Source organism: Pelobates fuscus, chromosome 1, assembly GCF_036172605.1.
Source record: "Pelobates fuscus isolate aPelFus1 chromosome 1, aPelFus1.pri, whole genome shotgun sequence".
In the NCBI taxonomy this organism is placed as follows: Eukaryota; Metazoa; Chordata; class Amphibia; order Anura; family Pelobatidae; genus Pelobates; species Pelobates fuscus.
Genome location: NC_086317.1, coordinates 61,729,160 through 61,754,688, shown reverse-complemented (window position 1 = coordinate 61,754,688; position 25,529 = coordinate 61,729,160). Strand labels below are relative to the sequence as shown.

The 25,529-nt window shown below is 42.1% G+C and overlaps 1 protein-coding gene across 3 annotated transcripts in view; it reads right to left on the bottom strand.

Annotated features, from left to right (window-relative positions):
• The window catches only part of ST3GAL6 (ST3 beta-galactoside alpha-2,3-sialyltransferase 6), a 124,281-nt gene extending 110,808 nt beyond the window's left edge, over positions 1–13,473 (bottom strand). For all 3 annotated transcript variants that reach the window (XM_063448858.1, XM_063448840.1, XM_063448851.1), the window contains exon 1: positions 13,418–13,473. The gene's annotated coding sequence lies outside the window, so the exon portion shown is untranslated. The remainder of the gene's footprint in view (positions 1–13,417) is intronic.
• Positions 13,474–25,529: the final 12,056 nt, after the last annotated feature.

Here is a 25,529-nt window from a genome sequence, read left to right as displayed (position 1 = left end):
ACCAGTCCAGGGGCCACAAACTTTGAGTTGAGGGGGTTGGGAGTAGAAGGAGGGATCACTCAGCTGGGGGGCGAGGGAATTATTTAGAGAAAGAGCCACTTTAACACATGCAAGGGAAAATACAGATACAAAACTACATGCCACTTAGAGGTCAACCGAACATAGTATGCTCTAGATTAGAATGTGAAAATGCCAGTCGGTGGATAGCATCCACCATAATATAGCAGGACTGGATTCAGAACATCTATTTCAGGATTCTATGATAAGACATACCGCAGGAAATGGTTTGCTGGATATGAGATAGATACACACACATACAAGTATTCATCCTATAGATGTAACATACAGAAGAACAGTGAAGCATGTATTTTAAGAAATAATGCAAACAAGGAATCCTGGAAAATTATTATAGTACCCAATATGCCATTATTTTCCACTAATACATGCTTCAGGTTTTGTTTTGTTTTTTAACTTCTGTATTTGAGTTTATTTTCTTTTAAGTTAGTGTTACAAATTATTTTTATCTAAGAGCAGCACCAGGACACACCACCTTAGTTGCAAAAGACTGGTGGGACTCTCCAGGGCAGTAGCTGCTACTTTTAGCAGTGGCAGACGTACTAAAAGATTTTGCTGAAGAATGAAACACCAGATATTACCACGCAAACATTTAACTACAAAATGTTTATATGAGAGCACAGCAAAAAACAAATGAACAAAACAGCAGATATTCTCAGCCACCTGCAACCAGCGAAGTGTAAATGGCTGGAAACAAAAAATCTCTACACATTCCAGATACGTATTGGCCTTGAACAAGAAAGCACTGCTTTTACACAAGTACAGCTTAAACAGCAAATTTAAAGGAGCTCCAATATAGTATATATAAGACTCAGCAATTCAGTAAGTTTCACTTACCACATTAGAGGTATAATAACTAGGGAGAGAAACTATTTTGCTGTGTCTTGATTGATTTTAGGCATGTTTTGTATGCCTATATATTTTACTTCAGATTTATTGTTAGGCGGTCATTTGTTAAATTTTTTAACATGAAAATGTCATGAGAGACAGCGTAAACTGAACGGCCATGATTTGTATCCCTCAGCTAAAGGAAGATGAGTTCTACTTACCAGAACCCGTTCCTCGCGAGCGCCGCCATCTTCTCCCGGGGGATTCGCTTCAACGCCAGGTGTCGACGTCACTGCTGAACTTTTGCTCATGCATGAGAAAACAGCATTAAGATCCATGGAGGATCCCGCAAGACCACAGGATCCTCCACTGAAAAAGCCAATTCCCTGCAGCCAGGGAGGATTGACACTTCTAGACAGTGGTATCTCCACACAATGTCTAAAAGTGTCAAGAGTAGGACATATACAGAGACAATTTGTCTCAGTATATCTCTAGACTCGGGTGGAATTTCAGGGAAGTTCCAACAGGCAATAGGAGTATTTCATAAAGTTTCTATCTTTATGAAACAGTTTTTTTAGGGGGGGAAAGGGTTGACCGTGCAGCTTTAAAAATAGGAACCATCAGTGGTCACCTTGGTTGCGGGACTATGCTTATCCTCTGGCTGGCATAGGTTAATGGTACTGCAGTGCTTAATGGCCATTCACCTTACCCTCGGAGGTTTTATGGGCCACGTCCAACTACTTTAGTACCTTCTTATGCCATTCTAAAATTACTTGCTCCACAGCTACCAAGATGCCCCTCTGACTGGTTTGGGGCCTCGTAGGGGACTTCTGTCCTATGCTCTATATCTTGTTCTCTTCATACCATCTACTAGCCAAGCATATTACTTAATAGCCAAGTTACTATTTTTCTAAACCTCCTCTGCATGTCTGAATGGTATTATTTGTCATTAAGCTCAGCTAACATCCCATAATAAGGTTACTATAACGTGCTAAATTGTGTATTGGCCTTCTCTTCGTTCATAGTTAGCTATAACTATTGAGCATGTTCCTAACCTTGTATAAAAAAAATAAAAAACACTCTGAAAGCCATGTCACTGTCTTATAACATTTGTTATTATGCTTGTTCGAGCTGTCATGGCTGTACAAGCTTGTTTTGTTATCTTATGCACAACCAAAATACAGAATTTAAAATAAAAATAGGAACCATCACTACCTAGTATTCTTAAAGGGATACTGTAGGCACCTAGACCACTTCAGCCCATTGAAATAGTGTTATATTGGAGAGAGAGGAAAAAAAGTGCACTTACATGACACGCTGCACAAATCTGATGTCAATCGTCGGTCCTGGAATATTTGCTGGCCCCAGAAAGTAACTCAAGTGGCTGCCCGAGCAGGTGGCCTTAGGTGGCAGAGTAAACACTGCCTTTTCTCATACAATGCAGAATTTACACTGCTGAGCCTGCAGAGACAGGCAATGCACCTCAGAATCACCACATTAAGCTGTAGTGCAGGAGTGCCAGAAAGCTAGTTCCCCAGGTGTTTTAAAACTTGCATGCTTTTACAATGACAAATGATCAATGGAGTTGTAGTTCTACAACATCTGAGAAGCTACCTTTTTGGCACCTCTGCTGTGGTGGTTCTGGTGCCTTTAGTGTCCTTTAAATCTATAAGGCTTCACCTTTCTCTATTGCTGCATAAACATTTGTCTGGAAACTTCCCACACTATCTGAGCAGCCAGCACATACATTTCTAACCCAGGTAACAAAACAGTACATGGGCTGCACAGTCTTCTATAACGGAGCTTTCTGCTTTTTTCTAAAAAATATTGAAAAGCAACAGCAATGACAAATGTATTCACTAAAGTGTGAATTGTGGAAATTTATGGTCAAGCTAAAATGTTACGCCCAAATATCTAAACTGGAAAAATTCTCCAAGTAAGTTTTGTTTTTGGTTTGCCTATTGTAGCCTAAAATGTAAATTAAATGTAATTATCAACAATCCACACTTTAGTGAATAACCCTGTTTTATTTGATTGCCACCATGACCAGTACAGCACATGGTAGTGCTTATGGTGCCAAGGGTCCCCTGATGGCATTTAACAGTAAGAAGAGTGTTTTTGAATTGTGTGACACTGACCTGGGTCCCTCTTCAGAAATCACTAGATTGCATTTCTGTACTAGTGGCATCAATTCTCATCTTTGGATTGAATTAATATATCTAATGTCAAAGCTGGTATATCTGAAAATGGGGCTGTATCATAAGTGCCAAGGTAAGTGTCAAACTTAAAAAAAATGATTTTTTTCTACCACTTAATGAGTAATGGGTGCCAGGTAACAACTGGCACCATAACAACCTGAGTTGCAGTGGTTACAGTGCTTACAAACCCCTCTGAAGGAACAATCTCAAATATATTCGTAAAATTAGCGCTCCATTTAACATTTAGAGTCAGGGCTATCTTTTTAATTGAAAACATATGAGTTAGACTCAACTTTAAACCAGCGCCACTTCAGCATGGCCAGCAGCAGCCACTCCACACTCAGTGATGATCTCAGGCCAATATTCACATGAAAAAGCTTTGGGGCCCTACAGAACGTGTGCTTAAAGTGTATTCCAAATACTATAGTTTTCCTCTGCCTATGCATTTTCTCCCCTCACAGCATCATGAAAAGGTTACCTACTGGATTCCAGCACTGAGGTCCCTAGACGCTAGATCGGGCTCCTCCTCCCGCGACATCAGCTATCAGGGAACGTAATGTATATGCATGGTGGGTGCTATGAGCATTAGGACTTTCCCGTAGGGAAAAAACTGAATCAATGATTTCCTATGGGGCTTTTCAAGACGCTGGACATCCTCAAAGTGTTATGATGTCTAGTGTCGTTTCACGGTGTAAAACTCCTTAGTCTGGGCACCTCTAATGTCCCTTTAATAAATATTTTTCTTCATTAAAACACAGAAATTCAACACAAGAGGCATAGAAAACCTCCCATAACTTTCACATCTATTTCCTTAATTAAAATCTGTGTTAAAGCACTATAGATTTTCAGCTATAAGCAAAAACATATTTATGCACACAATTCAATATTGAACAATATCTGCCAGGCTTCACTTTACCACAAAGTGACACGAGGACAAAACATATCACAGAAAGACAACATGGATAGATAAAAGACATAAAAGAGATTAATATAATGGATACGTCTGTATGAAGGGACAGACAAAAGGTACACAATGCATTAAAAAAAATATGCAGAGTGCATTAGTCAAACATAGGACATATAAGGTTTAAAGATATCATGAGAACAAAAAAACATTTAATTTGCATGATGTCCTTGACTATTTTCTCATCTTTTGCCAATACTGATCTATTCATGAGTTTCATTTTAAATATGACAAGAGTTCCAGACATTTTACATCTGTTGGTTCCTCGGCATTAAATTGAACCTGTCATGGCATAAAAGATTTGCCGTTTTCTAACCATCTGCCTTGACTCATGTTATAAAATTAAGTGTTTCTTCCCTTAATAAACTTCAGATTTTAATTTCCATTACTCCTATCTCAGGCTGAGACCATCAATCATCTTTCAGTGGGTGTTACACTTGCGGTAAGATGCACCACTCCTGTATAACCTTTTTCCTAAAAAAAAAAGTTTCAACACTTTATGCTGGCTTTTGACTTATCTGCTCCAGTTGAGACCAGTTGAGACCGCCACATCCATATCAAGCCTTTTGTCAGTGCTCACACAAAAAAGAAGCCAAGTATAATCTAATTAAGTTTATTTGATCAAGGAACAAGGGAACAAGATTTTGGTCTCATGGCCTTGAAACGTTCACTTGTTCCTTGATCGAATAAAATCTTCTCATAGAAACTGTTCTGGGGCTGAACTTCAAAGGATTAAATGAATAGACGACAAAGCATCACAATGATGTAAGTGGACTATTTGCGTGATATGACGACACTGATTTTATATGCAAATCATTTATTTTTATACATGTATGACATTCTTTTATTTATTATGGCTGTCTTACTTCTTGGAGATCTGGCAATCTTAGCTTCACCCAATGCATGTTAAGGATTAGTATAAAAAAAAAAAATTATATTATATATATATATATATATATATATATATATATATATATATATATATATACACATCATTATTTGTTTGCATACCCAGGAGATGCATCATTTCAAAGAGTCAACAGAGTGCATACTGGCATCATAACCACTACATAATGATGTAGTGGTTATGGTGCTTAGAATGTCTCTTTTACATCATAGCAAAGCGTATATTCCTTCACACAAGATAAAATTTAAAACACAAATTACAGAAGTCCTTTTCGAAGACCATTGTCAGGACGGAAAATATGCAAACTCTAAACCTGACAAAAAAAAAAAAACCAAAAAAAAAAAACCTGTCAAATGTATTAATCGGAACGGAAACCACAGTAACATTCCATGTAATAATTTTTCATTTACACTATAAAACAGGATGTTACACATATTTGATAACAGCTGCAATATTAGCATTGTTCTGCTATCAAAGTAAATGTACAAATACATCACATTTCACAAATACATCTGCAATAAAAGCAGTTTTAAACCACTGTTTCTTGGTGAGAGTAACTCTTTAAATTCCTCTCTATTCTATCTGAGTGGAATCTATTTAAATGCCAGTGACCTTTATTCCCTTTTAGTTATTATTTCTTCATGATTGTTTTTTATTCAGCTTTATAATACATTAAAAAAAAAATTAAGTATTTTTTACCTCCTAGTTTACCTTTAAAGGATTACTCCAGCCACCATGACCACTTCAGTGATTTAACATGGGGGTCATGGTTGTAGGAGTCAGTACATGAAGTGTTTGAAACACTGCACATTCGGAGATATTAGTAATTGTGTGCTGGGGGCAAGTTGTTTCCCAGCACACTAACTCTGTTCTGGGCTGCCTAATGTCAATTTTGTGCATAAATAATGTCTATTGTCAGAGTGCATTGCACGCTGACAAAACAAGTTAAAATTTGCCTACAAGGGGAAGCTCGCTCTCCCACCCTCTCTTCCTGTGGGCGCTCTACCCATCTGTTACGTTTGTTTCTTTACCCTCCCTCTACCTCCACTCGCCGGCCCAGAACACGCACAAGCGCTCTGAGACAGTAAATTAGTCCAATCAGAGGCTATGAGAAGGCCCTAGTGACATCAGGAGCGGGGTGCTTTGCCAAGCGCTGTATTTCAGGTAAGTAAAACCATTGAATTTCAGGTTTTACAGTTAATTGAGAGGGGGCACCCTCTCCACAATGCCCAATTAGGCATATTACATCGGAGCGGTGCCCACTTTCAAAAGGCTTAGAGTGACTCTTTATCCATGCATAGCTTACAGTGTTAACATATTCATATCATTTGAAAACGGATCCATTACTTTTGACAACTAAACCTCCTTCATAGACAAATCTAAATCTTTATCATGTAACTACATTGAACCTTTCTGCTAAAGTAAAGAAAGTCACCTCTCAAGATCAACAAAGACATGTGTATTCAGAAACACACAGATATATCACTTATTACGTGCTGAGAGTGTAGACATTTTTTACTTTTACATGCACCTTTTAAAGTTGCACAATGTCCTTTTTAATTTTTTATTTTATTTTATTTATTTTTTTAAAAGGTGCACAAATGTCCACCTTATATTTAAAGGAACATTATTCCTTTAAACATGAATAGTGTATTAAAGGAACACTCCAGGCACCAAAACAGCTTCAATGAAATGAAGTTGTTATGGTGCCTGGAGGCACTCGTACTTACTAAGGGGTTAGACTTTTCTCAAACAGTTTAACCCCAAGGATGCCTCCAGCTGCATTGTGATTGGACAGCCACAGAAAGTCTGGGCTGGCTTAGCAGCTGTTTTTAGATATATGCCCAAATTAGAAAAATGCATAATGAAATGCTTGCATGCTTTTATTGGGGGTATAGCTATTAAACAGTTGAATGCCGCTTTAACCCCTTAAGGACACATGACGTGTGTGACACGTCATGATTCCCTTTTATTCCAGAAGTTTGGTCCTTAAGGGGTTAAAGCAGTACTACAAACATTATAAACCTCACTGTAGTGGATCCTGTGGTGACCTGTTTGCGTCCCAGTGTACTTTGTCAAAATGGTTCTGTACAGTTTGACATCTTACTTGGTTCCAAAGAGAGGCCCAACGCTGCATGTGGACTTTTCCTGCGGGAGAGGTCAGATCTATTCAGCAAACGTGGCCTCTACAGAACCACACTCACTGGCTGAGAGCCCTCAGCTGCCGAATATGAGCGCAGAACTGCATGGCCTCACCAAGATCAACAGAAACAGGTTATGTTACCATGGGCTCCAATGAAAAAAGGTTGGGGCACTCTAGCACAATAACCACTACAGAGAGCTGTGGTTCTTACAGAAATTAGAGTGTCCCTTCTAGGCACGTAAACTTGAGGATTTAATACAAAACTAACTCTAGGTAGAGCACAAGTTGTAAATTAGGAACATTTGGGAATGAACCAAGAGCATTGCAAGAGACTGCAATTACAATCAGCGTCTGTCTGTACCTGAACAGTATTATTGTGTAGTTAAAAGAACACTCTAGACACCATAACCACTACAGCTGCCTTTACTGTGCATGCATAATGGTCTCCAAATGCTTTCCTATGGGAAAGCATTGAATTGGTTTATATCATCAAGATTAATGATCTCAGCCATGGAGGCAGGCCAGCACTGCTGTGGAGAAAAGGTAAGTAAAACAACCTTTTAACTGCACAGTGAGGAGGGCAGAGAATTAAACATCTATTCCAGCACTACAGTGCTAAGAATACAGGTTTCTATAGTGTTCCTTTGAACAGTTGAACAGTTTAAGCAGTAGTTTCTGGCTGAGGTAATGGAAGAAGGGAGCAACGATCTCAGCCAATAAGACAAACTGTTCTAAAGAGCTTTGACTACTTACAATGGTGGTTCGCGGGAACATAACCACTGCATTACACACAGTTGTGTGTAATGCAGTGGTGTTTTTCCTTAAATTATGGCAGCAAAGGAGTAAACTTGTAGCAATACCCTGAACATACAGACTCCAGGAACCATTACCACTTTAAATAACTGAAGTGAATATGGTGCTTGGAATAAGCCTTTTGAGGATTAGTACTAGTGACAGCTATAGCATGCACTTCCCAACTTTGAAAAGAACTGGGAATTCTTGCTAGTAGACTAAATAAGCTACAGCAGGACCAGTGGCAGCAAGCTGATCTCACCAAGTTAACCCTATGGAGCCAACACTACGTTATGTAGCAAGAGCAGGGACAAGTTGAGCCTTCGAGGGTAAGACTTTCAAAAGTTTATAAAGAGATCCAAACTAGTATTATGCTTTTACAATCCAAGCAGCAGCATGTGGCGTTAATGATAATTAGTTATGCCGTGCAGATGCATGGCACAGTGAGTTAGAAACATGTTTTAAATATGCTCTAATTATAAACCTCTCTCTCGACATATAAAAACACAGATTGCCCAAAGGCTCTGGCATGATGTAACCGCTTGTCACTAACATGGCTAGACATTTCAATGTGGCATTTAGAAAGCACACAATTTTAAAAGCCAGCTCACTGCTTTTGGGGGGCCATATGAGGGATAAGTCCATAGAGATGAAAGTAAAACTTTACACAAAATTTAGAAAGCAATATTATTCAGCAATCATTGGGAACTGAGTGCTGTGAACAATTCTACAAAATGTAGATTTTTTTCACAAATTAGTGCTACAGCAGCACTTGTTTCAAAATTCACACCGTTTCCACAGCACAAAAAAAAACAAAACATTTTCTTATACCCATACACTCTAGAAAGTATAAAAGGACCACTATAGGCATTCAGACCACTTCAGCTCAATGAAGTGGTTTGGGTGCCAGGTCCCTCTAGTTTTAACCCTGCAGCTGAAAACATAGTTTCAGAGAAACTACTGTTTCACTGAGATTTAAAGGAAAACTCCAGTGCCAGGAAAACAATCAGTTTTCCTGGACTGCAGGTTCCCTCTCCCTCCCACCCCCCAATCCCCAGTTGCTGAAGGGGTGAAAACCCCTTCAGTCACTTACCTGAGGCAGCGGCGATGTCCCTCGTCGCTGCCTCCTCCTCCGTGCCTCTTCTCCTACTGACTCCGTCGGCTGGTGGGCGAGACTGATCCCACCCACCGTCCGGGGAAACCTAATGCGCATGCGCATTAGCGCTCCCCATAGTAAAGCATTGAAAAAGATTTTCAATGCTTTCCTATGGGGAATTGAGCGACGCTGGAGGTCCTCACACAGCGTGAGGACCTCCAGCGACGCTCTAGCACAGATAATCTGTGCTATGAGTCAGGAAGTTGCCTCTAGCGGCTGTCAGTGAGACAGCCCACTAGAGGCTGGATTAACCCTCAGTGAAACATAGTAGTTTCTCTGAAACTGCTATGTTTCCAGCTGCAGGGTTAAAACTAGAGGGACCTGGTACCCAGACCACTTCATTGAGCTGAAGTGGTCTGAATGCCTATAGTGGTCCTTTAAGACTTTCTAGAGTGTATGGGTATAAGAAAATGTTTAGTTTTTTAGTGCTGTGGAAAGTGTGAATTTTGAAACAAGTGCTGTAGCACTAATTTGTGAAAAAATCTACATTTTGTAGAATTGTTCACAGCACTCAGTTCCCAATGATTGCTGAATAATATTGCTTTCTAAATTTTGTGTAATTTTTGTGTAGTTTTACTTTCATCTCTATGGACTTATCCCTCATATGGCCCACCAAAAGCAGTGAGCTGGCTTTTAAAATTGTGTGCTTTCTAAATGCCACATTGAAATGTCTAGCCATGTTAGTGACAAGCGGTAGGGGGTGCACCTAATGACCCTATAGTGCTCCTTTAACCCCTTAAGGACACATGACGTGTGTGACATGTCATTATTCCATTTTATTCCAGAAGTTTGGTCCTTAAGGGGTTAATAAATAAATATATAGGTTTTATTTTTTGTTGCTATTTTGGTAGGATAGTTGTCAGATCCACCATGTTTTGCTGCACATATCTACATGCAGATGGGAACGACTTGCAAAGTATTGCCCTGACTATTGTAGTTGTCCGAAAGAAACTGTCCAAGCATTATACCTTCAGAGCTTACTGAAGTGCTTAACCAGTTTAAAAGTGTTTGAAGGAAGAAAAAAACAAAAAAAAAAAAACAAAGGAATCGCCAAACTCAAACCTTTACTGTTGCAACTTCATATGGTGAAATCTAACTTCTACATCATCCACCCACATATACGTAAATTGAGTGGCTCAGAGGATTAAGCCACAGATAACAGCTACAAACCAAGGAAGTAGTACCAACTTAGCACAATTCTTTGGAACAGCCTGGACAGATAATGAGGAAGTTAAAAAAAAGTTTCGTAATCAGGATACTCACTTACTGTGTAAGAAGGATACAGATACAAGAGGAAGCAAAGTAGAATAGGATAGTTTTGTTAATCAGGTTAAGAAGTCTGCCTATTAAAAGAGTTATTCGAAGCACCATGACAACTTCAGTGATTTAAGTGGTCTTGATGCCTGGAGACTGTATGTACAGCATTTAAAAGGGACACTATAATCACCAGAACAATAGCAGCTTATTTCACTTGCTCTGGTGAGTAGAGTCTTTCACTTCACTGTCTTGTCATATAAAATGATAACTCCCTATATGGCTGCTAGAGCTGCTTCCTATCTCAGTCTTTCATAGTTTGAATCACAACATTCAGTATCTCCTCCTTCTGCATGCAGACGCTGAACTTTCCTCATAGAGATTCATTCAATTCATCTCTATGAAGAAATGCTGATTGGCCAGGGCTGTGTTTGACTTGTGTTGGCTCTGCGCCTGATCTGTCTCCTTCACAGTCTCTGCCAATCCTATGGGGAAGCATTGTGATTGGCTCAGAAAACTTCTGATGATGTCAGCAGACAGCTTGCTGGTCTGAGGCAGTCAGGGACAAAACCAGCAGCTTCAGGCTTGAATACAAGTACGATTTTACTATATTTAGGGAGGCAAGAGGGGACTAGATGGTGGTTTTAACACTATAGGGTCTGAGATATATGTTTGTGTTCCTGATCCTATAGCGCTCCTTTAAGTATGAAACACTGCACAGAGTTTTAATAAAAAGGTGTGATTCCAACTCCACCCACTTCATTGGGGATCAACAGTTCCGCACTGGCCAATGTTAATTCTGTGCAAATGTTCGTACATAGTGTGCCATTCATAGGTTGAGAGCAGCCGATTCTTTCAGCCAATGAATGGCGACTGGATCGTCTTCGGGCTGAAATGGTTATAACACTTGGATTGTCCCTTATATCCTGATTCATTCGGTGATTGGTTAAAAGCTTTGCAGAATGAGGTTACAGTATTGGAATGATGTACTATTTGGAGCGATAAGAAAAAGGATGCAGTAATGACGATGGGAAGTGAATCAGAGTCACTGTGCTATGCAAAGTAATAAATGTGCATAGTTTAGCCTATATTCCGGAGGAAGAAAGACTGAAAATCCAAGATTAGAGAGTAAAATGTAGAACTAAGGATGTTGGCTGTGGATACAGCAATGCAATAAATAGTGAAGAGTGCTTAGCTAATGGCAAGTAAGGAACTCAGGTAATTGGTTTTAAACAGGTTATAGGGTAGCAATGAGTAACTTGATAAAAGTACCAATAACGAATTTTAAAATTCCACAGAAAACATTAGGAACACATTTTCGTTGCTCTTTTATCACTCTGGCAATCACAGGGTAAAAGGGTCAAAGTGTGGGAAAAAAAATCTCCCAGACAGCAATAACTGAAGGTGTTATGTGAAAAGAAGCCCATTTACTTAGAGACTAGTTTCTATTGCTCTCGTTAGGAGCACAGCTGTCCTCTTTCTTCTAACAACCATTGTTTGTTGGCTTACTTACAATGGTGTTTGATAGCTTGATAACTTATCTAGCGACAAGTTAACTAGGTTTAAAATAAAAATGAAAATTGATCAAATCTGTTAATCAAGATCAAATCCTTTTCATGAAACTCTGCAGATTTTAACCCATGCTAACCCCAGCAACATTGGGGTTTTAACCCCTCAGGAACCAGACATTAAGCAAACAAACACATTATTATAATACGCTTGGTTCATAATTCAGGGTACAGCTTTCATAAGTTTCCAATACTAATGAGATGTGGATTCTCCGAATTGTGAAAACAATCGCTTTGTGAAGCTAAAGAGGGGAGTTTTGTTTTTAAGATGTATCCTACTATTCATAATGTTAGCATGTGACATTTTAAATAAGCTATGTTATCACTAAAATTAACGCTACCTAGTTTGTTTATGCCAAGCTACGTTTCCCAATGGAATAAAAAGTAAATTTTGAAATGATAGGAAATACACAATTTAACACCAGCAAAGACGGATTCTGCCTTCAAAGTACTTTAAAAGTGGCATGGATATCAGATATAAAAAAAATTAACCAAAACACAAAGGCTCACACAAGAAGAAAGAAACGCATAGTAAAAGCATTAAAATGACAAACAATCCAAGGATTTTAGAAAAATTAGAACAGTCTTATCTAGACAATGACATGAAAATTAATATCAGATCAAGGTTATTAAGCTATATATGTCTACTAATATTAAACCTTATAGTTACAAGTGAGTATTCCAAGCATGAGTTGTCACCTTAATATAAAAAAAAAAAAAAAAAAAAAATCATCTTTAGAACTTCATTAAGCAAAATACAGCACATTTCACCCCTACCAGGGTCTCTTCAGAAGACCTAACAAAAAATTGCCATTCACATACAACTCTCAGGGGCCAAGCACAAAGACAAAGGGTATGGAATAACAAAAGAACATGTTATCTCCCTGCAATTTAGACTTTTGCACAGACTTAAAAGTATGGAAAGAAGCAAGATCTGAGAAACACAGTATAACAGCATAATGTATGTACATCAGCAGCTAAAGTCTCTGCCCTGTAACAAGGGGGATCAACAACTGCAAATAAAGTGTTACATGCTGTGTGCCGATATTAAATACGCCATGTCAGGTCAGCTCTAACTAATTCAGCCATCAGACTACACGGTGCTTGGGAAAAGTAAGGGAAATAGATGGAGATCTGATAGGAAACACACAACAACAATATACACAGCCCCCCACAACAAAAACAAAAAAACCTCCCCCCTCAGTGACTGGTACCATGCAATGCATGCCATGAGCTAGTAAGATATGACTGACCCCAAAAACTGTATCATTTAAAACGTTTGACAAACTAAACGAGAACACGACAGAACTCCGAATTAGAAACATTCTACAAATATAAGTCAACCATTATAACAATAGTCAAGTCTTTCATTAAAGCCCTTCGAAGGCCAGAGGGGGGGGCTAATAAAGAATTTGGGTGCTGTGGCTGTCACCCCCCTGGTATTCACATTAAAGGACAGCCTAACCCAGGAATTAATGGAAAGCAGTGAAAGAGAATGGCGACTTAAAGTTTCAGGCTCCCCCAGGACTTACAGAGCTGAAGCAGGGTCTGAACTCCCACCCGTTAGAGCAGCTGCAGTGTGAGGAATGAAGGGAGGAGGCTCTGACTACGTTACACACGCTGAGGGGAGGTGCCTACTGGTTGAGACACAGGGGGATCTGTGGAGGGGGGAGAGTTTACTGGAGGGGGAGAGCAGGCACTGAATGGGGTAGAGCTGGCATTGCTTCGGGGAAGAGCTGGCACTGGGGAGGACCTCACACTGGATGGGGAAGAGCTGGGAGATAGCTGGCAGTGCTGGGGAAGACCTCACACTGGATGGGGAAAGACCTGGCACTGAGGAGGACCTCACACTTGAATAGGGAAGAGCTGAGAGACCTGGCACTGATGAGAGATAGCTGGCACAGGGGAGGACCTCACACTGAATGGGGGAGCTGGGAGATCTGGCACTGGGAAGATCACCACACTAAATAGGGGAGAGCTGAGAGACCTGGAACTGCTGGGGGATACCTGACACTGCTGAGAGATAGGTGGCACTGCTAGGGAAGACCTGGCACAGGGGAGGACCTGACACTGGATGGGGAGTTCTGGGAGACCTGGTACTGGAGAGGGTGAGTGGGGACTGCTGAGGGAGACCTGGCACCAATGGAGGGGGGACCTGCAACTGGAAAGGACCTCACACTGGATGTGGAGAGCTAGCACTGCTGAGGGAGATGTGGCTCTGAGGAGGACCTAAAGCTGGATGGAGGAGACCTAGGATACATGGCACTGGGAATGACCTGATATTGGGTGCAGGAGAGCTTAGATCTACCACTGCTGTGGGAGAGCTCAGCTAACACTGGTTGGGAAGACATGGCACTGGAGGGGGAGAGTTGAACTGGCTCTGGAAAGGAAAGCTGGCACTGGAGAGGGGAGCTGGGAGACCTGGCATTGGTGGGGAGAGACTTAGCACTGGATGTGGAAAGTTGGAACCCGGTGGAGACCTGCAAGTTGAGGGAGAAAGCTGGCACTGGAGTAGGGGATCTGGCAGTTCTGATACTGGGTAAAGCTAGGAGACCTACTGCTGGTGAAGGAGAGCTGGCACATGACGATAGAGCTTTAAGACCTGGCATCGGTGGGGTAGTGCTAGCAGTGCAATGGAAAACATGACAATACTGGGGAGAGACATGGCATGGATGGGGAGAGTTGGCACTCAGGAAAAAAATCTGGAAGCAGCGGGAAAGAGCAGACTGATAGGGAAGACCTGGAACTAAAAAGACATTTGGCACTTCGGGGAGAGACCTGGAACTAGAGGGAGATAGATAGCTGGCACTGACAGTGTAAACCTGAAACTTAAGGGAGACAGTCAGCACTTCTGGGGGAGACCTGGAAGTAGAGGGAGAAAGCTAGCACTGACGGGGGAAGACCTTAAACTGGAAGGAGACATTTGGCACTTCTGGGAGAGACCTTGAACTGGAGGGAGAAATAGCTAGCATTGGAAGGAGAGACCTAGCACTGGAGAGGGGGAGCTGATACTGCTGGGGAAGACCTAACACTGGAGGGAAAGACCTGGCACTTCTGGGTGAAAGTTGAAAGACCAAGCAGTGGTGGTGGAAAGTTGGCACTCTGTAATGGCTTACCTTGGTTGGGAGTCTGTAGCGCAGATATATGCTCACCCTTGCAATTAAACACAGGCCAAGGTGGTCAGCAGTGGCGTACACATGACCTATGGGGCCCCGGTGCGAAAATTGATCCGTGGGCCCCCCCCCCCCCCGCACGCTTACTCTGCGCAGGCCGGGGGGCACCTGGTCGCAGGGGTTGCATGGCTGCGACCCTGGTATGTACACCAGTGCATGCAGATGCACACACACTTAAAGGACCACTACAGACACCCAGATCACATCAGCTCAATGAAGTGGTCTGGGTGTCAGGTCCCTCTAGTTTTAACCCTGCAGCTGAAAGCATAGCAGTTTCAGAGAAACTGCTATGTTTCACTGAGGGTTAATCCAGCCTCTAGTGGCTGTCTCACTGACAGCCGCTAGAGGAGCTTTCGCGATTCTAAGACACTGAACATCCATAGGAAAGCATTGAGTAATGCTTTCCTATGGGCGGATTGAATGCGCGCACGGCTCTTGCCATGCATGCGCATTCGGAGCTGAGAGGCGGAGGAATCCCCAGCGCCAAGGGAGTCCGGCGCTGGAGAAAGGTAAGTGCTGAAGACACACACACACTCTCACGAACAGACGCATACACACTAGCTAACAGACACACACATTTACTGACAGAGACACACTCAGCTACAGACATACATACACACTCACTTACAAAACATACACTCTCACTGACAAACACACACTCACTAACAGACATCAAACAGACTCACTAACACAAACACACTCAGTAACAGACACACACAGTAACACACTCACTGACACTCACTAGCAGACACACACTCAACAGACACACTCACACTAACACACACACTAACACTCACAATAACACTAACACGCACAGTAACACACACACTAACACTCACAGTAACAGTAACACACACAGTAACACTAACACACACTAACACTCACAGTAACACTAACACACACAATAACTGTGGCGAAACCAACCTCGCCACTGGGCCCTGGAGAAGCCTGTTTGCTAGCCTCCTACCTACTGACTATGGCCCCTGGGTTATTTGGGGCATATTGTACTTTATATGGCGGCTACTGGCCCTTTAAGCACAGTGAATGGTATTTTATTGTACTGCTGCTGGCCCTTTAAGAACTGTCTGGGGACATATTGAGACTTTGGGTAACAATACCCTTTAAGACTATGGCCCCTGAAAACGTATGGACTTTTATTTGGTGTGTATGGCCCTTTAAGAACCGGCTGGGGACATCTTGTAACTTTGGTGAACAATGTCCCTTTAAGACTATGTCCCCAGACCTGTAAAATAACTTGTTCCTGGCTTTCCCCCACTTGGTTCAGTAAATAGGGCTTACTGAACCAAGTACCACACAGGCGGACCACCCAGAAGTTAAAGTGTGCAGGCAATTTACCTCCCAGGCTGTGAGGTTACTGCAGGTTAATTGCCGAGCGCTGGGTGGCCGCCATTCGGCATCCGAACACGTGGCGGCGGCCATTTTGGTCATTCGAATGCGGTCAGCGGTGTATGTTAAAGATTCTGTGGAACTAAAATCGGCTACACATTCTGCCGAACACCGCTGACCCTTACCTTCTTCCATACTGAACTTGCAGCTCCAGAGACTAAGTCCCGTTCGAAATGGGACTTAGTTATTTTTTCGCATGAAATTGACCGACCGCACAGCCCAAATCTATGGAACTGTTTTGGGCAGGAAATTGTGCTTGCGGTCGGTCATAAAGGACTTCCAGCTAACTTTTGATCCACTGGAGGGATTTGGCTGATTTTTGGAAGTGTTTATGTTTGATGTATGCTGAGTCTGAATATGCAACTTTTATTGAAATTGGATGTATGGTTTTAAAGTTACAGTGTGTATGTGAAAACTGTATTTTTATTGTATGTAATAATTGGTTTAACTGTTTATCTGAGGGGAGGGAATGTGTGGGTTGCACCAGATGTGTGATTGGTGATTTTATGCCTCCCCCTGGGTGTGGCCTGTAAGTGTACAAGTGTAATAAAAGCCAGGCTGGATGAGCCAGTCCAGAGTTCCTGTTTTACCCTCAAAGTGATGTGTCGTCTCATTATTGGGGGGAAGGATTTATTGTATGCTGTTCCAGTTGACTGCTAGGAGTACAAGCCTATTCGTATGGTTCCTATTCAATGGTCTACAGCATTCATATGCTTGGGAGAATTTAAAGGTTTCTCGGATTCGGTGATTGTGGTGTCTGCCAGAGTGCTTGGAGTCCTCAGGAAGCACTAGGAGCATCCATTAACGGAGGTACTCAGTCGGGGTGCCAGGCGATCCGTTACAATAACACTCACAGTAACACACACACTAACACACACAGTAACACTAACACACACTAACACTCACAGTAACACTAACACACACAGTAACACTAACACACACTAACACTCACAGTAACACTAACACACACAATAACACTCACAGTAACACACACACTAACACACACAGTAACACTAACACACACACTAACACTCACAGTAACACTAACACACACAGTAACACTAACACACACACTAACACTCACAGTAACACTAACACACACAGTAACACTAACACTCACAGTAACACTAACACACACAGTAACACTAGCACTCACAGTAACACTAACACACTCACAGTAACACTAACACACACACTAACACTCACAGTAACACTAACACACACACACACACACACTAACACTCACAGTAACACTTACACACACTAACACATTTTTTTTAAAAATTGAATTCCCCCAGCCTCCTTACCTTTTGCAGTGCTGAGGGGATTCCCTGGGGTCCAGTGGTGCTGCTGGGCTCCTAGGGGGCCGGTCACCCGGCGTGCTTCCTCTTCAGCTCCCTCGCGCGCCGCGTACTGATACCGGCGCCGGAAGATGACGTCATCTTCCGGCTCCGGTATCAGTGCGGTGCGCGAGGGAGCTGAAGAGGAAGCACTCAGGGGAGAGTGCTCCCTCGCGCACCGGCCAGCCTGACTGCCCGCCGGGTGTAAGCAGGGCCAACCTCAGGGGGCCCGGAGGTGGACGGCTCCTGGGCCCCCCCAGGAGAAGAGGCTGGCCCAGTGCGTACATACTGGGTCGCAGGGGCGGCCGGGCCCCCTGGTGGGCCGGGCCCGGTCGCAGCCGCGACCCCTGCGACCCTGGTATGTACGCCACTGGTGATCAGGTAAGAACTCACCTGGCCTGTGAGTCTGTGCAGGTTAATGCTCCAAGTCGCAGTACAGATAGGACATAAACAGGAGAATCGTCGTGGGTAAGCCAAAGGTCAGTGGGTGCCAGAAATCAGGATAAACGAGTAGAGAGCCGAGGTCAGGAATCAACAGGAGAACACTGGAACACGAAACAGCAATACAAGAACCAGAGTCAATGAACTGACACCAGGGCCGCCATCAGGGCATGACAACCGTGACAATTGTCACGGGCCCGGCGGCCCTGCGGGGCCCCACGTGTATCAGCTTAACTGCCGCCGGTGCATCTGCACCGGGGCCCACACGCTGATGGGGCCCATCAGGTGGCCCAAGCATTTAGGGCCACCCAATGGGCCCTATTATCTTCAGGGGCCCGGTCAGCGCTGTAATAGCGCGACCGGCCCCTTTATAAAAAAAAAATGCAGCCGGAAAGCAAGTGCTGCTGGGAGGGAGTGACGTCCGGTCACTTCCTCCCTGTTTACTCCGCGCGGGAAGGAGGAGAGAAAGGCCGCGAGGAGAGGCAGCCGACGCACATCATCCCCAGCCATCCTCCTGTGACGAAATGGTAAGGAAGAGAGGAGGGTGGCTGAAAATGAGGTGTGTGTATGTATGCCAGTGTATTTATGTATGCAGTGTATGTATGCCAGTGTGCCAGTGTATGTGTGCCAGTGTGTGTATGTATGCCAGTGTGCCAGTGTATGTATGTATGTATGCCAGTGTATGTATGCCAGTGTGCCAGTGTATGTATGCCAGTGTATGTATGTATGCCTGTGTGCCAGTGTATGTATGCCAGTGTATGTATGTATGCCAGTGTAGGTATGCCAGTGTGCCAGTGTATGTATGCCAGTGTATGTATGTATGCCAGTGTATGTATGCCAGTGTGCCAGTGTATGTATGTATGCCAGTGTGCCAGTGTATGTATGTATGTATGCCAGTGTATGTATGCCAGTGTATGTATGTATGCCAGTGTGCCAGTGTATGTATGCCAGTGTATGTATGTATGCCAGTGTATGTATGCCAGTGTGCTAGTGTATGTATGCCAGTGTGCCAGTGTATGTGTGCCAGTGTATGTATGTATGCCAGTGTGCCAGTGTATGTATGTATGTATGCCAGTGTATGTATGTATGCCAGTGTGCCAGTGTATGTATGCCAGTGTATGTATGTATGCCAGTGTGCCAGTGTATGTATGTATGTATGCCAGTGTATGTATGTATGTATGCCAATGTGCCAGTGTATGTATGCCAGTGTATGTATGTATGCCAGTGTGCCAGTGTATGTATGTGTGCCAGTGTATGTATGCCAGTGTATGTATGTATGCCAGTGTATGTATGTATGCCAGTGTGCCAGTGTATGTATGCCAGTGGATGTATGTATGCCAGTGGATGTATGCCAGTGTATGTATGCCAGTGTGCCAGTGTATGTATGTATGCCAGTGTATGTATGTATGCCAATGTGCCAGTGTATGTATGCCAGTGTATGTATGTATGCCAGTGTGCCAGTGTATGCATGCCAGTGTATGTATGTATGCCAGTGTGCCAGTGTATGTATGTATGCCAGTGTATGTATGCCAGTGTGCCAGTGTATGTATGCAAGTGTGCCAGTGTATGCCAGTGTATGTATGCCAGTGTATGTGTGCCAGTGTATGTATGCCAGTGTATGTATGCCAGTGTATGTATGTATGCCAGTGTATGTATTGCAGTGTGCCAGTGTATTTATGCCAGTGTGCCAATGTATGCCAGTGTATGTATGCCAGTGTATGTATGTGTGTATGCCAGTGTATGTATGTATGCCAGTATATGCGTGTATGTATGTATGCCAGTGTATGTGTGTATGCCAGTGTATGTATGCCAGTGTGTGTATGCCACTGTGTGTGTATGCCACTGTGTGTGTGTATGTATGCCACTGTGTGTGTGTGTGTATGTATGTATGTATGTATACGTATATCAGTATGCAGTATGTATATGTATGTTTGTCAGTATGTATGTCTGCATGTATATGTGTGTGTGTCAGTATCTCCCTATGCATGTGTATATGTCTGTTTCAGTATTTGTATATGTTAGTGTGTGTTTATTCCTGTGGGCGGGATTTGGAGGCGGGCCCTGTGGGCGGGCTTGAAGGGGGGCCCAGACCTTAAACTGTGTTAGGGGGCCCAAAATTTCTGATGGCGTCCCTGACTGACACTGCCCTCAGGGTGAACCATGAGTGACAGGAGCAGTCTCATGTAAATTCCAACCCCCAGTGATGGATACAAGGTAAGATCCAAACTCCAGGCTATTACTTGAGCTGTATGTTGACTCAGAGGAGAAACAGCAGGCCCAGGACCGCAAAGTACCCAGGTTCAAATCCCTTATTGGGCACTTCTGGGGCGACCTCGTCTGACAGTCTGGATGTCGCGGTGAGAACCGTGATACACTCTTGGTGTTGAACTGCCGTTGGTGTGGTAGACCTAGCACTGGTGGAGGGGAACAGCTACTTAAGGGTAAAACCTGGCGGTGGTGGAGGGAGATCTAGCCCTGGAGTGGGAGATCTGGCACTGCTGGGTGAGACCTGACAATTGATGGGGGAAAGCTGGGCGACATAGCACTGGTAAGGAAGGGCTGGCACTAGTGGTGGAAACATGGCACTGGAGGAGGGGAAATGTCAGTGGTGGGGAACACCTACTACTGGGGTTACTGAGCTGTCACTGGTGCAGGAGAGCTGGCATTGCTCACTCATACTGCTAAAAACCTTTGGTGTTAAAGATGCATGTGCGCTTTCGCTAGCAATGGTGGCGAGGGTAGTTAGAGTATGTTTTGGATGGGCGAGAGATGTTAATGGATGGTGCACTGGTTGTACAAGAGAGGTGTTGGTGGAGTGTTCCCTGTGAGTGGGAGAGAGATGCTATTGGAGTGCGCACAGGGAGGTGTAAAAAGGGATATTACTGGAGTGTGTGCTGGGAGTGAGTTTCAGAGATTTTACTGGAGGTTGTGTTGGGTACTGCATAGAGAGATATGTGACTCGAGTGCACACTGGTACTTTCTGAGTGTGCACTAATGAGGAGAAAGTGGTGCTATTGAAGGGTGCTTTCTGTGGGACTTGGTAAGAGTTACTACTGCAGTGTGCATTGTGCGTAAATTAAATGTACTGTTGGAGTGTCAATTGTACATGAATGATAAGTACTGTTGGAGTGTGCATTGTGCATGAATGAAAGATACTGTTGCCATGTGCATAGTGAATCAGAGAGCAGTACTATTGGAGTGTGCAGTGGCAATAGACGGTACAAATGGGGGGTAGGCATACAGTGAGATATTGACTGTGCTCTTGAAAAGAGAAAGGTGCTCAGAAATTTTCAATAAAAGTGAAATAGAAATGTGCATTTTTGTGAAGTAATCATATGATAAGAAATTGAAAGTCATGGTGTAAATAAGGAAAGTAACTTTGGCCGCTCACGTGGCTTTGACATAAGTGTAAACGTTCCTTTCCTTCTTCATACTGTTGCTTATATCTAATTCTTATTATTTCATACAAAAGCATGTCATATATTACATTTCAAATGACATCAGAAGATTATATATATTCACTTCCATTAAAACCCAAATCCCAATTCTATCATATTTTCACTCTTGCAGTGTACAATAGGAATCCAGTCAAGGAGTACCTTTTGATAAGGCAGTTTTAACGTAAAATTTGCTCACTATCCTATTTGTAAAATTGTTCTAGCTTTATATTCTGGCTCCAAACGCCAGTTCTGTTAAATGATTTCTCAGCCTTTAGGAAACACAGTGTGTCCCCAGTATATTGCATTTTGTAGAACAAATTTGATTGGCATTGACTGAGTGAGTCAGCTGATGAACTCGGGCAATAAATATTTTCCAAACATTGATATTGCTAATGTGAAATTGTGCTTTGAGTGTTTGGAGCGTTCAATTAAAGGGTTACACCAATGTCCATGACCACGTCTGCTTTGTGGATTGTATTGTATTGGACAATTGTATTGTTTCAGCATGAAATACTTCTCAGCAGGAGTTATTGCACTTTTGTGCATGAGGTGGACAGGGGGGAGGAGGGTAGTTGCCCCCCTGACACAGGTGACACTTGGGCAGTCTAGAACTTTATTCCACGTGAACTTGACCTCCGTGTGAAATGTTTGAAAATACATCATTTAAAATACCCTCATGTGGCTACCTTTTCAAATGGTCAAGTGGTGTTCCACTATGGCGATGATTCTAACGACAGACAACAATACAACTCCCAATATAACATGGGTCCATCAGGTCACTAAAAATTTATGATTTTTAAAGGTGAAATAAGCTAGCTCCTAATTTGTCCCTAGAACATCAGGCATATGGTAAGCCTACGTGGGGGACCTGCAGTGCTAGGTGGTGTTTCTAAATACATATTGGGATTTCAATCATATACAGCATGATTAAAATTTGAACAGTAGTAATTGGCCGGCAAAATGTACCCTTAACCCCTTCAGGACGGAGTCAATAGTGCACGTTCTGATCAAAGCAAAACGTAAACAAAAACTGGAATTTGCGCTATATGTCTGTTCACCCGTAGTTCCCCTCTTTCAAAATTTCAAATTATATGCACCCACACTTATTATATATCGTTTTGTTCAGGAGAAACAGGGCTTTAATCTATCATTAACTATTCATATATGGAACATAATTTATTATGAATAAAATTTAAAAAAATGTGAGAAAATAAGATTTTTTTTTTACATTTGCATTTCCGTCTGACATTTTAACTGTGAATGTCATAACACTGCAAAAAAAATGCACATATTTGTAATCAGCGATGTCTCACGAGTACAACAGTACCCCCCATTAACAAGTTTTATGGTGTTTTGGAAAGTTACAGGGTCAAATATAGAACATTCCATTTTCAAATTGAAATTTTCCAGATTAGTAATGTTACCTTTGAGACGGTGTGGTAGCCCAGGAATGAGAATTACCCCCATAATGGCATAGCATTTGAAAAAGTAGACAAGCCAAGGTATTGAAAGTGGGGTATGTTTAGTCTTTTTTAGTAGCCATTTAGTCACAAACACTGGCCAAAGTTAGCGTTCATATTTGTTTTTGTGTGAAAAAAGCAAAAAACGAATATTTGGCCAGTGTTTGTGACTAAGTGGCTACTAAGAAAGACTGGACATACCCCACTTGCAATACCTCGGGTTGTCTACTTTTGCAAATGGTATGCCATCATAGGGGTAATTCTCATTCCTGGGCTACCATACGCTCTCATAGGCAACATAACCAATCTGGCAAATTTAAATGTGAAAAAAATGAAATGCAAGCCTTATTTGTGACTCTCTAACTTTCCAAAACACCATAAAACCTGTACATAGGGGGTACTGTTATTCTCGGGAGACTTCACTAAACACAAATATTAGTGTTTTAAAACAGTAAAACATATTACAACAATAATATAGACCATAAAAGTGCAGTTCGCTTGTAAAAAATGCGAAAAACTTCACTTTTACTTAAAATATCATCGTTGTAATACAATTTACCAGTTTGAAACACTAATATTTGAGTTCAGCGAAGTCTCCCGAGTAAAACAGTACCCCCTATGTACAGGTTTTATGGTGTCTTGGAGAGTTACAGGGTCAAATATAGTGCTTGCGAATTAAATTCTCTGCACTTTCTCCCTGTGTTGTCAGGCATGTCAATCAAATTTTAATTAATCAAATCACATAATTACGTTAAAAGATTATTTAAATATACACATAGAATTTTAATATATATGCATTTATAGGTATTTAAATTCTACGTGTATACTAATGTAATCTTTTATGTAATTATATGTATTTATCTATATATATATATTTGCGGTTATTTGTATTTTATATATAGATAGATATATATAGAATGTCATTCTAAGTGTATTTTGTTACCGATATATATATATTAATAAAAAACAGTTAGAATGAAATTACATATGCATATATAATTTATATTAAATTTTGTTTCAATATTTTATTTATTTATTTTATTATTTTTTTACACTACCTACCAGCAGGGGGACTGTCTAATATTTTAGACAGTCCCCCTGCTGGCAGATCCATAGCCAGCTATAGGGGGCCATGTGATCGCTCTTTGAGAGCGATCACATGGCCCCCGGGGGCCTCATTTGCCGGAGGGGGGCTGCCTGGGCTGTCAGGCAGCCCCCCAGAAGAGGATCGCGGCGGAGGTAAGTACAACTCACCTCCTGGGGCTGCAAGCCGTTACGACATACCATGCCGTCGCAACGGCTTTAAAGCCCATTTCATGCAGGACGGCATGGTACGTCGTAACGGCGGGAAGGGGTTAACAGGTTTCTTTGAAAATATATAATTTTGCATAACATTTTTGTATTGTGACCTCCATTAAAATTACAAGAGCAGTGTAGCAAAATGTTAGCCCCAGTAATCTTTGTCTTATCTGTAATTCTGTAGCTATGAAAAAAAACAGGTGAAATCCTAAGCATTTGAGCAATTTTCAAAATTACCACAAATCAAATCACAAATCTGTTGGGAGCAGTTTAGCATAAGCAAGCATATGAAATGTTATATAAATTTGGTTTTCCATTGATTTCATATTATATCCAAGGCTTGCCCAACTTCAATCTATTAAGCTTTCCAAATTATTCAATACTGTTAAAAACTAACAAATAATTTTCTACAGAAATACCCATAGTCTTTAATGGTGACCTCTGTAGACACAGTGAGGGGAAAAGGGGGGGGGAAGTATTTGATCCCCCGCTGATTTTGAAAGTTTGCCCACTGACAAAGAAATGATCAGTCTATAATTTTAATGGTAGGTGTATTTTAACAGTGAGAGACAGAATAACAAAAAAAAAAAAATCCAGTAAAACACAAGTCAAAAAGGTATAAATTGATTTGCATGTCAATGAGTAAAATAAGTATTTGATCCCCTATCAATGAGCACAATTTCTGGCTCCCAGGTGTCTTACAGGTAACAAGCTGAGATTAGGAGCACTCTCTTAAAGGGAGTGTGTAACGGCATAAAAGGGGTTAACAGCCGTTTAGGAGATATTCCCTTCCAGATATACAGGCAGCTACTGTAGACACCAATCCACCGAAGCATATGAATGCCGTAAACAGCTGAACCGGAACCATACGAAAGCTGTAAACAGCTGAATAGGAAAAACCATACAAATAGGTTTACACTCCTAGCAGTCAAACTGGAACAGCATACAGTAAATCCCCCCAAGAACGAGACAAAGCTCAGTGTTGAGGGTGAAGCAGTGAACAGACAGAGCTGTGGGTTTATTGTTCTTATATACACATTAGTACCACCCACAGGGTTTTGGAAAACAACCAATAAACACGTAC